Source organism: Pistacia vera, unplaced genomic scaffold, assembly GCF_008641045.1.
Source record: "Pistacia vera cultivar Batoury unplaced genomic scaffold, PisVer_v2 Contig196, whole genome shotgun sequence".
Lineage (NCBI taxonomy): Eukaryota > Viridiplantae > Streptophyta > Magnoliopsida > Sapindales > Anacardiaceae > Pistacia > Pistacia vera.
The window spans coordinates 123,135-138,850 of record NW_022195997.1 but is presented as its reverse complement, the minus strand read 5'-3'; the positions used below and the strand labels follow the sequence as shown (position 1 = coordinate 138,850).

Here is a 15,716-nt window from a genome sequence, read left to right as displayed (position 1 = left end):
ATTCCATCAAGTGAAGGTCCTGATGGAATCACAGAGAAGAAACCTAATCCAACTTATAGCTAGTGGAAAAAGACAGACAAGCTACTAGTAAGTTGGCTTCTTGGATCTATATCTGAATCAATGTTTACGGTTACATCAAAGTGTTGGAAATTCAGATTTAATTGAAATCCCAGGATTCTTGTATTTAGCAATAATTATAGGGATAGCAGTAATCACAGGGAGTAATTATAATCAATTAGCTGTAAATTAGTAGTTAATTTTTTCATGATTTCTAGGGATTAACTTCCTAGAATAACAATTCATTACTGTATAAATTCTTTGTATTTAGTCATGTTTAATAAGAATTAAGAATTCCATAATTCTCTTCATGGTATCAGAGCTTTAGGCTCTTTTCTAGGATTAGAAATCTCATCCTACAAGCCTTCATTGCCAAGATCCTTTGTGCCCTGCTTGTATCCTGTATTTTTCTTATTCTTTTTCTGTTTAGCCTTCATTGCTAAAATATGTCTGTCTTCCACAACCGAGAAAACCACTACCTCCTAGTCTAAAGCAGTGACTCTTAATCAAACAACAAGAGAGCTACCTACTATTCAATCAACTTACTGATTGAATGGAAAAAATCATAGGAAGTGGTCTCAAGTGGTGTGGACCTTTCTGAAAGGGAAGGGAAAATTAAATCATCTCCTTGGTACTGGACCCAAGAAGGGAGATCCTAAATTTGACGCTTGGGATGAAGAGGACTCCACGGTCATGTATTGGCTATGGAATTCCATGCTGCCAAAAATCAGTGATACGTTTGTGTTTCTGACAACGTCTAAAGAAATATGGGAAACGGCAAAAGAAACTTAATCTAAGGTAAGAGATTGTGCTCAAATCTATGAGATTAAAACTAAAATTTGCGGCATCAAACAGGGAGATCGCTCAGTCACGGAGTATGCCAATCTCTTGAAGAATCTATGGCAAGAGATGGATCATTATCGGTGCATTGAGATGAGGTGCAGCGACAATGCAGTTGCGTTAAAGAATTTCATTGAAAAGGATTGAATTTATGATTTCCTCACTGGTTTAAATGTAGTGATGGCAATGGGCCGAGCCGGGACCGGGTACCCCTTGGCCCAACCCAAGCTCGACCTCATGACAAAGGCCCAAGCCTGGCCCGGGCCAATCACGGGTATGATAGGTAGAGCCCAAGCCCGACCCGACGGGTTTTTGTAACCTTAGGCCCGGCCCAAGCCCGCCCATTTTTATAATGTGAATTTTTAAATATTAATAAATTTCAATTTTTGTTTATATATTTTTAATTCTAAAAATAGTTTTTAAATATTTATTTATTTTTGAATACTCATCAAATGGGATGAGATTAGGGTTTGGGAAAAATGGGTATATATATGTATTGTAATTAAATATATAGTATAAAGATAATTGAGTAAAATTAATACTAAAATTGTCGGGCCGGGCCTGAAGATATACCCAGGCCTGGCCCGTACCCCAGGTCAGGCCTTAAAATCAGGCCCAAGCCCAAGCCCATGAACACTGGGTAAAGCCCGACCTTTTCGAGCCGGGCCGGGCCGGGCCGAGCCGAGTACCCAAAAATATCGGGTCCATTGCCATCTCTATTTAAATGTTGAGTTTGATCAGGTGAGAGTTCAGGTATTAGGAAAAGAAGATTTACCTTCACTGAATGAGACCATCTCTATCATCAATGTTGAAGAAAGTCGAATGGGAGTTATGCTCTAATCTCAACCAGTTGAAGGATCAGCAATGTTGGGAAAATCCAATGATCAGAACTTGAAGTTTAATACTGAAAAGACATCTGCCTACAATATTGCAAATTCAAAAATTGGCAAAAGAGAGTCTCAGTCCTCAAACAAGGATAACCTCTGGTGTAACGACTGCAAAAAGCCTCGCCATACGAAAGAGCAATGTTGGAAACTTCATGGAAAACCACAAAGTTCTCAATGGAATAAGGGTCCTAGAGTAGGAACACAACGAAGCTAGGCGAATATGACTCAATCTAGAGAGGACAGATCACATGATTCCAGTGGTGAAAAGCAGCATGAATTTAACAAAGAAGACATTGGAAGGCTGAGGTCACTCGTTGATTCATTAGAAAAGTCTACAGGTACCTATTCCCTAGCAAATTCAGGTAAACTTTATTCCTTATATGCTTTAAGTGCCTCTAGTTCAGATTTTTCAAATTCCTAAGTTATTGACTCCGGGGCAATCGACCATATGACCCATTCTTCACACAAATTTCTCACATATCATCCCTGTCGGATGCAAATGGGTCTTCACAATGAAATATAAGTCGAATGGATCCATTGAGAGGTATAAAGCTAGACTAGTAGCCAAGGGGTATACACAAATCTATGGAGTGGATTATCAGGAGACATTTGCACCAGCGGCGAAGATGAATACAATAAGGGTGTTGTTATCTCTTGTAGCAAGTTATGATTGGACTTTACAACAGTTCGATGTGAAAAATGTTTTTTCACATGGAGATCTTGAGGAGGAAATTTATATGGAAGTTCCGCCTGGCGTTGGCATAAATCTAGGCAAAAACAGAGTGTGTAGATTGAAAAAGGCATTGTATGGGCTCAAACAATCTCCTCGGGCATGGTTCGAAAGATTCACTGAAGCAATGTTAAATATGAAGTACAAACAGAGTCAGGGTGATCATACATTGTTTATCCAGCATTCTGCTTCAGGGGGAGTCACTACGTTGATAGTTTATGTGGATGATATTTTAGTGACTGGAAATGATCCAAATGAAAAGGAAGCTCTTCAGAAATATTTAGCAAAAAAATTTGAAATCAAGGACCTTGGGAAGTCAAAGTATTTCTTAGGAATAAAAGTAGCTCAGTCCAAGGTAGGAATCTTTATTTCACAGCAGAAATATGTTCTTGATTTGCTAGAAGAAACAGGTAAACTCGATTTTAGACCATCAGACACGCCTATTGAGCCAAATCATGGACTAGGAAAGTCTATGGAAGGAAAACCAGCTGACAAAGGCATGTACAAACGACTTGTTGGGAGGTTAATCTACTTGTCACACACACGGCTTGACATTGCATATACGGTGAGTGTGGTAAGTCAGTTCATGCAAAACCCTATGGATGTCCATCTCTATGCAGTATACCGAATATTGCAATATTTGAAAAGCAGTCTAGGAAAAGGGATTCTCTTCAGAAAAAGCACAAATATGGAACTAGAAGCCTACATAGATGCTGATTATGCTAGCTCTGTTATTGACAGAAGATCAACATCTGGGTTTTGTACCTTTCTTGGTGGAAATTTGGTAACCTGGAGGAGTAAGAAACAACCGGTGGTAGCAAGATCTAGTGCAGAGGCAGAATTTCGTTTGATGGCACAAGGTATTTGTGAGTTGTTATGGCTCAAGATTATCCTAAAGGACTTGAAGATTAAATGGAAGAACCCAATAAAGCTTTATTGTGACAATAAGTCTGCAATAAACATAGCTCATAACCCAATTCAGCATGACAGAGCTAAAAATGTGGAAGTTGACAGACATTTCATAAAGGAAAAGCTTGAGAGCAGATTAATTTGCACTCCCTACATTTCTATAGAGGATCAATTAGTAGACGTTTTAACTAAAGGATTGACAAGTTCCGCATTTCAAAGGATTATAAGCAAGCTAGGATGGAAAATATCTACTCCCTAGCTCGAGGGGGAGTGTTGGAAATTCAAATTTAATTGAAATCCTAGGATTCTTGCATTTAGCAATAATTATAGGGATAGCAGTAATCATAGGGAGTAATTATAATCAATTAGCTATAAATTAGTAGTTAATTGTTTCATGATTTCTAGGGATTAACTTCCTAGAATAACAATTCATTACTGTATAAATTATTTGTATTTAGTCATGTTTAATAAGAATTAAGAATTCCATAATTCTCTTCACAAAGTGTCAATTTTCTGTCGATATGTGGATTTCTCTAGAAAAAGAGTTTCTTACTGAATCAAGGACTAAAACTCTACATATTAAGAACTTATTACAGAATTCCAGGAAAGATAGTCTAAGTATTCACGATTATTTCATGAAAATGAAAGGTTTTGCTGAAATTTTATCATCTAGTGGAATAGTAGTTACTGATGAAGAATTATTGAACTACATTCTTTGATGGCCTGAGTTCTGAATACGACATTGTTATAGTTAACATTACCACAAGACTTGAGTCTAGGCTTGATCCACTCTGTTCAAGAAGCACAAATTATCCTACAAAAGTATGAGTTGAGATTAGAAAAGGCCAACCTAGTGATGAACTCAATTGTAAGCACTGAATTGCAAGGAGGTTCTGTTCATCTCGCCAATCTCACAACTGGTGAAAGTCACAAGAAATATCATAGTGAACAACATCCTTTTAATGTTGAACAATCTCGGCTTGTACCTATGCAACCTGTTAGTTTTACACACCATAATTCGAATACTCATCAAGCTGCCTCTGGACCTAGCCAATTTGTAAACCCAGTACCACAACATCAATTTTATTCTCCACAGTTTGCTAGTGGAAGAGGAAGAGGACAAGGAGCTACAAGAGGCAGATTTGTATGTCAAGTTTGTGGTAAAACTGGACATCTGGCTCTCAACTATTATCAGAGGTTTGACACAAGTTATACAAGAGAAAACAACTCGTTGATCAGACAAAATTTTGCTCCTAATTACCCCAGACCACTAGCTGTCTATCAAGGGTTGCCATACTCTTCTCAGAACACATCTCAGTCTGCTTATAATCCCAATATATCAGCTGGTTTTAACTCCAATCAAATGCCTATTCCAACTGGTTTTTCTGCACCATTTTATACCAATTCAAGAGCTCAAAATACTACTCCAGTTAACTTTCCAGTAAGATCTAGTTCAACCTCTGGACAGACTCAAGTGAATCATGACTCTCCCACATCTACACTTAGTACTCACAATCAAGTGTTTTTGTCCCAAACTCAATCACCACATTACACCAACTCTGCTACCAATTATGTTGCTACACCATCTACTGTCCAAGATGCCTCCTGGTACATGGATTTAGGTGGTACGGATCATGTAACAGTTGACCTCTCTCAGCTCACCATCAACTCTAATTACACTGGAAATGAGTAGCTTTAGGTTGGAAATGGTGAGCTTCTACCTATATCTCATACTGGTTTTGCTTATTTACCATGTCAATCTAGGTCTCTTTATCTTAAGCGTGTCTTGTGTGTCCCTAATATTACCAAAAATCTGTTGAGTATATCTAGGCTTACTAAAGATAATAGTGTTATAGTTGAATTCTTTACTAACCATTGTGCTGTTAAGGACAAACAATCCAAAGTTGTTCTTCAAGGAAGGCTTAAGGATGGTCTTTATCAACTTCAAACTCCAGCCACTCCAAATGCCAACTTGCCTGCTGATTTTTCAAAACCTACAATCACAGCCTTCAACTCCTCAACTAGAACTTTTAATCAGAATCAGTTTCTCCAGCCTTTAACTTCTTCACTTTCAATAGATTGTAATAATAAAGCCTGTGAGCTTGAAACTCTATTTCATAATGAGTTTTTAAACTCCTCTGCAGATCTATCTTCTTGTGTAAATGCTGCTATTGACAGTAATAAAAACATATTGCAGTCTCTTTCTGCTACCAAAACCAGTGAGATGTTATGGCATAAATGTTTAGGTCATGCCAATGCAAATGTTCTTTCTAAAATTTTGCATATCTTAAAACTAAATAACACTATTTCAAACACCTTTGATTTCTGCACAGCATGTCAGTTTGGTAAGCTTCACTACTCTGTTTTTCCTAGAACTAGTTCAAGAGCCTCTCAACCCTTAGAACCGATTCACTCAGACCTTGGGGGACCATCCCCTGAAGGTTTTCAATATTACATTCAGTTCTTAGATGACTACAACAGTCATCTCTTCTTTGCCTCATAACTATGCTCCTTCTCCTGACAAATCCACATTATCATCTTCTGTACCTATGTCCCCTTCTTCTTCACCAGTTCTATCCACAATTGGTCAGCAAAGGTCAACTGCAGCTCAATTATCACAATTCCCCTTATATTCTAGTCCCTTATCTCCATCTGCAGATCCTTCAATCCTACACATTTTCCAAACACACTAGCAGCTAAACCTTTAGTTGAGTCTTCCTCACATTCCCCTAGCAGATTAGCAGCTGAACCTTTAGTGGAGTCTTCTCCACATTCCCCTAACACACTAGCAACTGATCTTTTAGTCCAGCCTCTCACACTCTCCAAATACATCATCAGCAGTGCCATCATCTCGGTCACCTTTAGTTCCCAATATCTCCTCTTTACAAGCAGATTGCTCCTCTAGTTCTCCTGAATCTATTCACCTTGTTGTGGACCTACCCTTTGATGATCACCAGTCCACTCACACCAACGTTGACAACCTTGCTAATCTTGTTCATATTCCACATGTTTTGTCCAATAGTTCACATTCCTTAAACATTCACCCTATGATTACTTAGATCAAAAGCCAAACTCCCCATCTCCGAGTTAGTCTCCTCTACCTCTCATCTAGATACAAGTGAGCCAAAGAGTGTAGCTGAAGCTCTGTCTCATCCATCCTGGAAAGCTGCCATGGACAATAAGTTTAATGCATTAATGTCTAATCACACTTGGGAACTTGTTCCAACTGAACCTCATATGAACATGGTTGTATGTAAATGGGTTTTTAGAGTGAAACATAACTCTGATGGCTCCATTCAATGATTCAAAGCAAGACTTAACCCCCGGTGTGGATTGTCTTGAAACATTTAGTCTTATTATCAAGTCCTCTACCATTCGAGTTGTTCTCAGCTTGGCTATCACATATAGTTAGGATATCTAACAAGTTGATGTCAATAACGATTTCTTAAATGGAGAGCTTAGTGAGACAGTTTTCATGACTCAACTACAAGGTTTTGTTGATGTCAAAAATCCTCTTCATGTGTGCAAATTAGTAAAGGCACTTTATGGACTCAAGCAGGCTCCTCGAGCCTGGTTTGAGAAGCTCAAAAATGCTTTTCTGAAATGGGGATTTACTTGCTAAGTAGCTGATCCCAGTCTGTTTATTTACAGACACAACAATCAGGTTATTTATGTAGTAGTATATGTTGACAATATACTCTTGACAAGCAGTGAAGATAAATTAGTTCAAGATGTTGTGGATAAGTTGAATATTGAATTTGCCTAAAAAACCCTGGGTTCTCTTAAGTATTTTTTGGGTTTTGAGGTATAAAAGAAAGCTTCAAAAATTCATATGAGTCCAGACAAATATGCAAGAGACTTGCTAGTTAAAACTGGAATGATAGACTCAAAACCATGCTCCACTCTAGTAGTTTTAGGGAACAAGTTGACCTTTGAGGATAGTGAGTTGTTTGACAAACCATCTCTCTACCGAAGTACAATAGGTCCCTGCAATATCTAACCCTGTCAAGGCCTGATATTACATCCTCTGTCAATTAAGCCAATTCCTCAAAGCTCCCACTCAACTTCATTGGCAAGCATGTAAAAGCCTCTTTCGATATCTTAAAGGCACCTCAAACTTTGGAGTTAACTTCACTAAAATTCACAGGTTTCACCTTGAATGCTTCATTGATGCTGACTGGGCAGGAAGCATTCAAGATAGACGCTCAACTAGTGGCTCCTGTTTATTTCTTGGTTCCAACTTGCTACAGTGGAGTTCTAGAAAACAAAAGGTAGTGGCCTTATCTTCCACTGAAGCCGAGTATAGAGCTCTTACTCAGGGTGCCACAGAAATAGCCTGGTTTCGTAGTTTATTCACTGAAATTGGTTTACATCTTCCTGAAATCCTTGTTATTTGGTGCGATAATCAAAGTGCTGGTTCCCTTGCATCTAATCCAGTCTTCCATGCTCGAACGAAGCATATTAAGTTGGATGCACACTACATTCGGGAACAAGTTGCAATCAACAATTTAAAAGTCCACTATGTTCCTATAGAACACCAAACAGCAGATATCTTTACCAAGTCTCTGTCCACTTCGAGGTTTGAAGTTCTCAGGTCCAAACTTACAGTTGTTCCTTCTCCAGTACAAGAAGTCTCTTCTTCTACGTTACTTCCTCTGTACAAGCTTGACAGTTTGCTCAAATGACTCTGATCAGGATCTGAGTGAAGATTAATTCTGCATTGAAGTTCCTCTTGCGAGTTAGATAATGATGGTTGTTGATCAGTTTCTTGTTAATGTGAATTGTGTGGTTAAATGCTACTGGTAGTGTTGCAGTTTCTTGTTAATGTGAATTGTGTGGTTTAATGTTGCTGGTAGTGTTGCAGTTTCCTGTTAATGTGAATTGTGTGGTTTAATGCTGCTGGTGAAGTTGATCAATTCTTTGTCCTTGATTGAGGTTGAGTGGTAGTATTGATCAGCTCTCATTATATGGTCAAATGCTGGTTGATCAGTTATGTTGGAAGACCAGTTAATCAGTCTTAAAAAGGGACATTCAGTTGGTTGGTATCCAGTGATTAGTCTGCAGGATAAAGGTTTACTTGGTATATATGGTTTAAGACTACACGATGAAGCTGCAAAGTGCATTATAAAGTACATTACAGAGAGATATGATGCAATTTTAAGTTTTTGTTGCATCTGGTTGAAGACTACAGCAAGTGCATTACAGAGAGATGAAGTTGCAAGTGCAAATGATGTCAAAACCTAACCTAGCTCCATTTAAGGGAGGATGTTAGTAAAAGAATTGAGTCAAAGTGATTTAGTTTAAGAAAGGATGCTAGTGAAGTGTTAAGTGTTAGTAAAAGAGTTGAGTCAAGGAGGTTTAGTTTAAGGGAGGATGTTAGTAAAGTGTTAAGCTGATTAGTTAGAAGGTCAACATTATTGACCTGGTTAATCAAGTGTTCTGTTAAATCTGTTACTTCTGTTTAGCACCTCTGTTTAGCTCTAACAGTTTGTTACATTTATGTTATTTTTCTGAAGTGCTCATCACTATAAATGAGCTACTACTGTACACTACTCTTTGAGCTGAATATACAGAAATTTTCCAGATTCTTCCTTCTTCGTTTTTCCCTATTTTAGCTTGATAGCTCACAAGTTGGGAGCGAGTTTTAGTCTAAAATAGATAGATTAGAATAACTGCTGTTTCTGTGAACTGATGTTATGTCAGCTTTCCTTTCTGGTGCTTCTAGCTTTGGACAGTGTTAATACTTGTATACATCTCTGTTCTCTTGGGTTAGTCATTAATTTGTCAAATACTTGTTCATTTTGTTGAAAATCACCAAGCCTTTTTATCGAAGCGTAAATAGACAAACATATAAACCAGGGGACAAAATCCTAATGTGTGTGTGTATATATACAAATCAATAACATGGGTACTAGTCAATACCCAGTAAGAAAACACATAATCAAAAGCAGAAGTTAAAAAAGGGACTCAGTCAAGGCTCTCACAAGGCTAGAATGTCACTACGGCCAAGTCTAATTTTCTAATATGGGCCTCAATGGACTATAGTGTCTGGCAATAACATCTGTTCAAACTCCCAAAAAACAAATATTCATTTTCTTTTTATATTTCACATAAAAGCTAATCAGTTAAATCAATTGTGGAATTTCAATTTTAAGAAAGTATCACTTGGTAACTTGCCTACGAAGTACTTGTAAAACAGTGCAAGCAACAATGTTTGCACCAAAATTACCTGTGAAACCATATGATTATTCTCCCAACAACATGTGCAAATGAATTATAATTGCCAATCAAAATGCTCATTAAAGGTACAAGAATTTTAGAGAGACTAGATGTATGTCATCAAGGAGATCTAAGTGCTCACAAGTACAATAAAATGTGCAAATGAATTATAATTGCCAATCAAAAAGCTCATAAAAGGTACAAGAATTTTAGAGAGACTAGATATATTTCATCAAGGAAAATTACATCCAGAGTAAACTTACTGTCATGTCTGGAAGGGACTTAAAAGCAAGGGCCAGGACACGAGACCCCTGACGTGTATATTTCTCGTAGGTTTCAATATACAATGGTGGCAAATCTGTGTCTACCCTGCATAGTTTCAGGAGCACCCTGTAATGACATAAAAGAATTATTTAATGAAGACAAGTTGATGAGTCCCTACCCTGAGCTGTATTATAATGTAATTTCTCAGTAGCAAAAATACACGTGGCAAAGCAACAGAACATATAGATACGCACAGTAATGAATATATTTATACAACAGAAAAAAGGAGACCAGTATTTCACCAATTGAGTGTTCACTGATCTCCATATTTTTACAAGTTGAGATGGTGTATAAGTCAAAAGATAACAAAAAGAGAGAGGGAGAGGGAGAGATCATTCTGTGTCTAAACATGGCAGGATTATCAGTCAAAGAAACACTTCAACATAGTAGACAGCTTTGCTCATATTTAAATTATGTGAGTTCTTCCAATTCATGTCTCTCTTAAATAATCATATCATCTTCCAAAAGCAATGTAACAAGTTTGATTTTATAAAATTCAAGGATGACCTAGAGATTCATTGGGGTATCATTTGAAGAACTTTTTAGAAACTCGCAATAAACTAATTGGACACAATAAGAACTTTCCAAAATTAGCTCCTCTGTTAACTCTCATCTTTTTCTTCATGCAATAGTTCTTAATCATAAATTTCCAAAGTGTTTATTACTCGCTAAAATTTAAATTTGAGTTTTATATACAACTTCACTGCTAATATCAATTTCTATCAGTGTTTCTAGTAAATTACCCACTATGACTTGTGAGATTCATAACAATTTCCTCACACAATTTTGAAATCTTTGACTGCATTGCCTATGTTGTTAATTGCATAACAAAAGAACTACAATTTTAAGAGAGAGAGAGACACATGTTCAAACGATTATTATAGTGAAAATAAGTTTACTACTATCCTAATTATAAGAGAGAGAGAGAGAGACATGTTCAAACGATTATTACAGTGAAAATAAATTTACTACTATCCTAATTACAGAATCTAACATCCATATAGATAGCATATCATTAACATTCTGTAGTAGAAAAAGATTGTTGAACTTGTATTGGGCTTTGATGATGCAATAGGCAACTTACAGACCTTCACGAAAGTAAAAACTCCTCCTGAATGCGAACAACAACTGCCATTCATTTTAAGCGGGATGCAAAATGGTGTCTGTGAACAATCTGGACAGTATGACCGACTCCCCTGCAATTGAGAAAAAGGCAACCAAAATGACTACATAGTAACCATAAACTAATAAGAGGAAAAAGAAAATGCCGTTAAAGAAAAACAATAAACAACGAAAATATAAAAACCAAAAGAAGCATTAATAACAATATAACTGTTAAACAAATTTGAACTCTGATGCATCTGTCCAGAATAATTTCGTGGAACTGATAGTGGACTGATTTTTGTTCCAAGCTAATTTTAGAGTCAAGCTGGGAAGCTCAAAGTTCTCGTATAAACCTTGCTAATTGAAAATCATAAAGTCTTCAGGGGAGAGAAGAAAGCTTTAAGGCTGTGGAATTGTGCAGTGATGGCTAGTTTTTGGTGGTTTGGTTAGAAATGAACAAGGAGAATCTCTGCCATCACTTGGAAGAATAGCTATCCTCTTTAAGAGACAAACTTCAATTTTGGGCTTCAACTTTGAGCGAGTGTGACTTCCAATTTTTGGGGAATTCCTCTTTTGGCGGCTAAAGCATTTTTGCTGATCACTTCCAAGTTGGTGAAGTTCAAAATGGTAGGCTTTGAAAATGGAAGAAAAACTATACTCTTTTAAGAGTAGTTCAAAAAAGTCAACAAAATTAATCAGAAAACCATAAATCAAACGAGTTTATACGCGAATGTCTGTGTGCGATGAACCTCTTCCCAGAGAATAAGTTTTTTGTGGTAGGATTTCTCAAAGAAAAAAAAGTTTAAACCACAGATACTTCTAAACCATAAAAATACTAGTACAAAGTTCAGAATATTATTAAAATCAATTAAAAAAGCAATCTAGGCTACTAATATCTCTGTCCCATGAACACTCGAACTTACTTTTTTGGCATGGCCTTCTCATCTGATTTATAACTCCAATCAATACCTTTAAGCACAGCCTTCTCAAGAGGATCACCAACCTACAAGCAATCAAAGAATATGACGGAATGAATGGCAGCTAAAGCAACAAATTTTAGACCGATTAACACAATAATCAGCAAGAATCCTACAAGCAGCAGCATAAAGCGAATTTCAACAGAATTGTAATACAGTCACGGGAGCTCAAATACAAAATACCATAAAATCATTACACTTCACAAAGTAGCAAGGATAATCATTACACTTCACAAAGCAGCAAGGATAATCATTACACTTCACAAAGCAGCAAGGATAATCATTACACTTCACAAAGCAGCAAGGATAATAACAAAGCAGCAAAAATAATAGTAGAAAAGTAGAAACTAACATTTAAAATTCTTTTTTTGTACTGTAAAATTTCATTATCAATTTTCACGAGGCATCCGTATAAATTTACTAAGAATCAAGAGTGAACTTTTTCAGGGAGAAAAACCTCAGACGTATGGTATGTATGCAGTAAAAGGAGAGGCAGAAGAAGAAAAGATAACAATGTGATAGAACAACCTTCTAATATTCAATAAAACAATGAAACAGTAGCAACACAGCAGCAAAGGAGCAAGAAAAGTTGATGGATTTCTCTATTAATATTCAGCAAAGACATTATCAAAATATTGAGCTAACACAGCAGCCAAAGAAAAATAAGATTCAGAACAAGAAAATTGTGCTAGACTTCGAGGGCTAGCTCCTCCTATAATCCTCCTATATTTTTCCTCTCCCTTTTCCAGTCTGCTCTCTCTCTCCTTTTATTCTCCAGCTCTCAATTGTGTAACCGAATTCCCCTGCTGTCCAGCCAAATATCGACACCTGTCCAAGCCTAAAACCATTCTAAAAATACTACTACTATTAGAAACTTCCTGTAAGCTTCCTCTCTATCCACTACTTGCTACCTTATTTCTCCTTTCATACACCTGCATCATCCTGGCCTCATCACAATGTGGGTTGTACTTGGCAAACCCGAATAATTCTTTAACATGGTACTATGCAAGCCCACAGGTAAAGAGAATTGAATATCCACTGTTTCATTATTCTTGTTTCTTATCATCTATAGGAAAGTGCATCCAATTCTTAAATAAGACTTTGACAACAGTCTAGAATTCAAGTCGATCTTTCTCTCCAGAACACCACAAACTGCAGATGACTCATCTGCTACAAATTCCCCTCATTTTCTTTCTAATAAAAATTCTCAAAAAGGACAGATCCTCAAAGTTGATTGCAGAAACAGTCACAAGATTGTTCCATCCAAGAAAATTAATTAGGCACTTATACCAAATTTCAAGTATATGTCTGCAACCTGTACAATTTATACTATATGCATGTACAAATATACAGCAAAGAATAACTGACGGCTAAAACTTCTCTTGCTTCTAAATAAAAAAAAAAAAAAATTAGTATACCAGCTTGTTGTAAACAAACACCAATGCATGACAAGAAGCCAGAATCTCCAGTGTGCGGGCAGGAACATTAGTCATATCAGCTTCCAACTCAGTATTGCCAGGCAATCCAACCCCAGAGAACTCCTGGAAAGAGCATATAAAAAAAAAAATCATAATGAGAAAACAAGTTTTAACACATAAATGAGAATAAATTACAGGTCTTGATATGCATACCATGTCATCTTATGTAAGTGTTCCAGTTTTATCAAAACAACATATGTCAACCTGTGAAGGGAAAAACAACAGACAGTAAAGAACTAAATTAGCATATAGATACACTCCTGCACAAAAAGTATTGTCATTGTAAACTGAGATATGGACTACAACTTAACCAAAAAACCAAAAAGAAAAGATCTACGACAAAAGATGTTGTACAAGGACTGCAGGCATACGTGCTTGACAAAGGGTTACGGCAGTGATTGAATAACATCATCTGAAATGTTCAACTTAGATGACAAAAGAGTTAAAAACCTACAGTATGTAGTTTCACATAATCTGTAAAGTCAGTATCTACAAGTACTTTGGGAATTTTCACTTAATCTGCATTTGTAAAATATTTCCAACAATGTTATTCAGTAATCATTTTGAATTATTATTCTATCTACCAGCTATGAAGCAATTCTAAGAGCTAAGACAAACAGTTTATAGTCTTTTTCTATTTTACAAATCAGTTGCAAATCTTGAAACATGCAAAAGATAATAGCAGAAATTCTAAAAGGACCCATCAATAACAACTGAAAGGAAGACAATAAAGCCATCAAACGTAGATTATCAGAAAATCAGCAGTTGTCCAAGCAGCATTAGTAACAAGACTTGAAATCCAAAAGAAACATTCTTCAACACAAAAAATAAAAGCTTTCTTGAACCTAATCCAACTTACCTTTCCAGCAAATGGAATTCGAAAAGGTTCCGTGCAAAATATTCCACGACGTGCCAGTGCAATCAGTGATGTATTAACAGCTATTGATAATTCCATAGGTAGCTCGGGAGGGATTACAGAAGTAATAATAAGCGAACAGCTTAGTAAAAGCTTATACTTGCTCCTAGTGGGATCCTCTAGCCCCTACATGACAATGGTCTTCATCATCATAACAACACTAAACAAAGCATAATTTTCCATAATAACCTCAAGAGAAGCATTTAATTACCTTTACGAGAACGTAACCAGCAGCTATTACTGCAAATACAACTAAAAATAAAATAAACGGTCCACTTTCCCAACTGTTAGCAGTAACCTACGATTAGAAGCGGAACAAATTGGTCGGGTTAAGCGAGTCAACCCTAGCTCAGTCCATATCAAGCCGAACTCAACCTGACCCACGTATACTCCACCAGGCAGGGCGGGTCTTCATAGACCAACCTGGCAGCCTGGCGGGTTGTATATTTTTTATTTTTTTTAAAAACCATTCAATTCGTCGGGTAGGACAAAAAAATTAAAAAAATAATTAATTAATTAATTTTTTTTTCAAATACCTCTTTTACCCTTAAAATATAGCCGTTTTATAGTAATTGGAATGGTCTTTTTGGTCATTTTCTTTTCCCTTTTTTTTCTATTAATAAGGCCTAAACTCTCATATTTTCTCACATCCTAAATTCTCTCATTTTCTAATTTGAAATCTCTCCATTATTCTCTTTATTGTCAATTTGCTCTCATTTTAATTTTTATTAGTTTTTGCAATTTTCAATTCATATTTCAAAATTCCAATTCTCCTTCTTTAATTTTTTATTTCTTCTATATCCAATTTTTTTTTTTTAACTATAATGGATAGATATTTCCATCCCATCAATTTCGATGATAAAGGAAATTATCATATTCTCCCTGAATTTACTAATGTAAATTCAGTAGATTCAAATAGTCTTGTTTTCCCATTCTCAGAATCTGATACACCTCATAATATTCCCTCCCTTCCTCCCCGTGCTACTACAGCTCCTGATGGTTCTAGAAGTTGTCCTCATAACCGTCGTCCTCGTCCAACTCCATCTCAAGCAGAAGCAGGTTCATCAACTGCAGTCGAACTCGACGATAAGCACACATTAGACGTTTTGATGCATTTCAATAAGTTTTACAAGACAGAAAATTGAGTTCACATGAAGAAAGTAAGATACAAGTATTGTGAAAATATTTATAAAGCTGATGCAGGTAATCATACTAATACTTTAAAAAGGCATACTAATAAATATATTACTCAACATGGAAATACATAAACCAATC

The 15,716-nt window shown here is 36.4% G+C and overlaps 1 protein-coding gene across 1 annotated transcript in view; it reads right to left on the bottom strand.

The window, feature by feature from the left end:
• LOC116127864 overlaps positions 1-14,740 on the bottom strand; it is a 35,086-nt gene extending 20,346 nt beyond the window's left edge. The window contains exons 1-7 of the mRNA XM_031413528.1: positions 14,653-14,740; positions 14,385-14,567; positions 13,679-13,729; positions 13,466-13,588; positions 11,994-12,073; positions 11,055-11,162; positions 9,906-10,032 (exon numbers count right to left, since the gene is read on the bottom strand). The gene's annotated coding sequence lies outside the window, so the exon portion shown is untranslated. The remainder of the gene's footprint in view (positions 1-9,905; positions 10,033-11,054; positions 11,163-11,993; positions 12,074-13,465; positions 13,589-13,678; positions 13,730-14,384; positions 14,568-14,652) is intronic.
• Between the last annotated feature and the right edge of the window lie 976 nt (positions 14,741-15,716).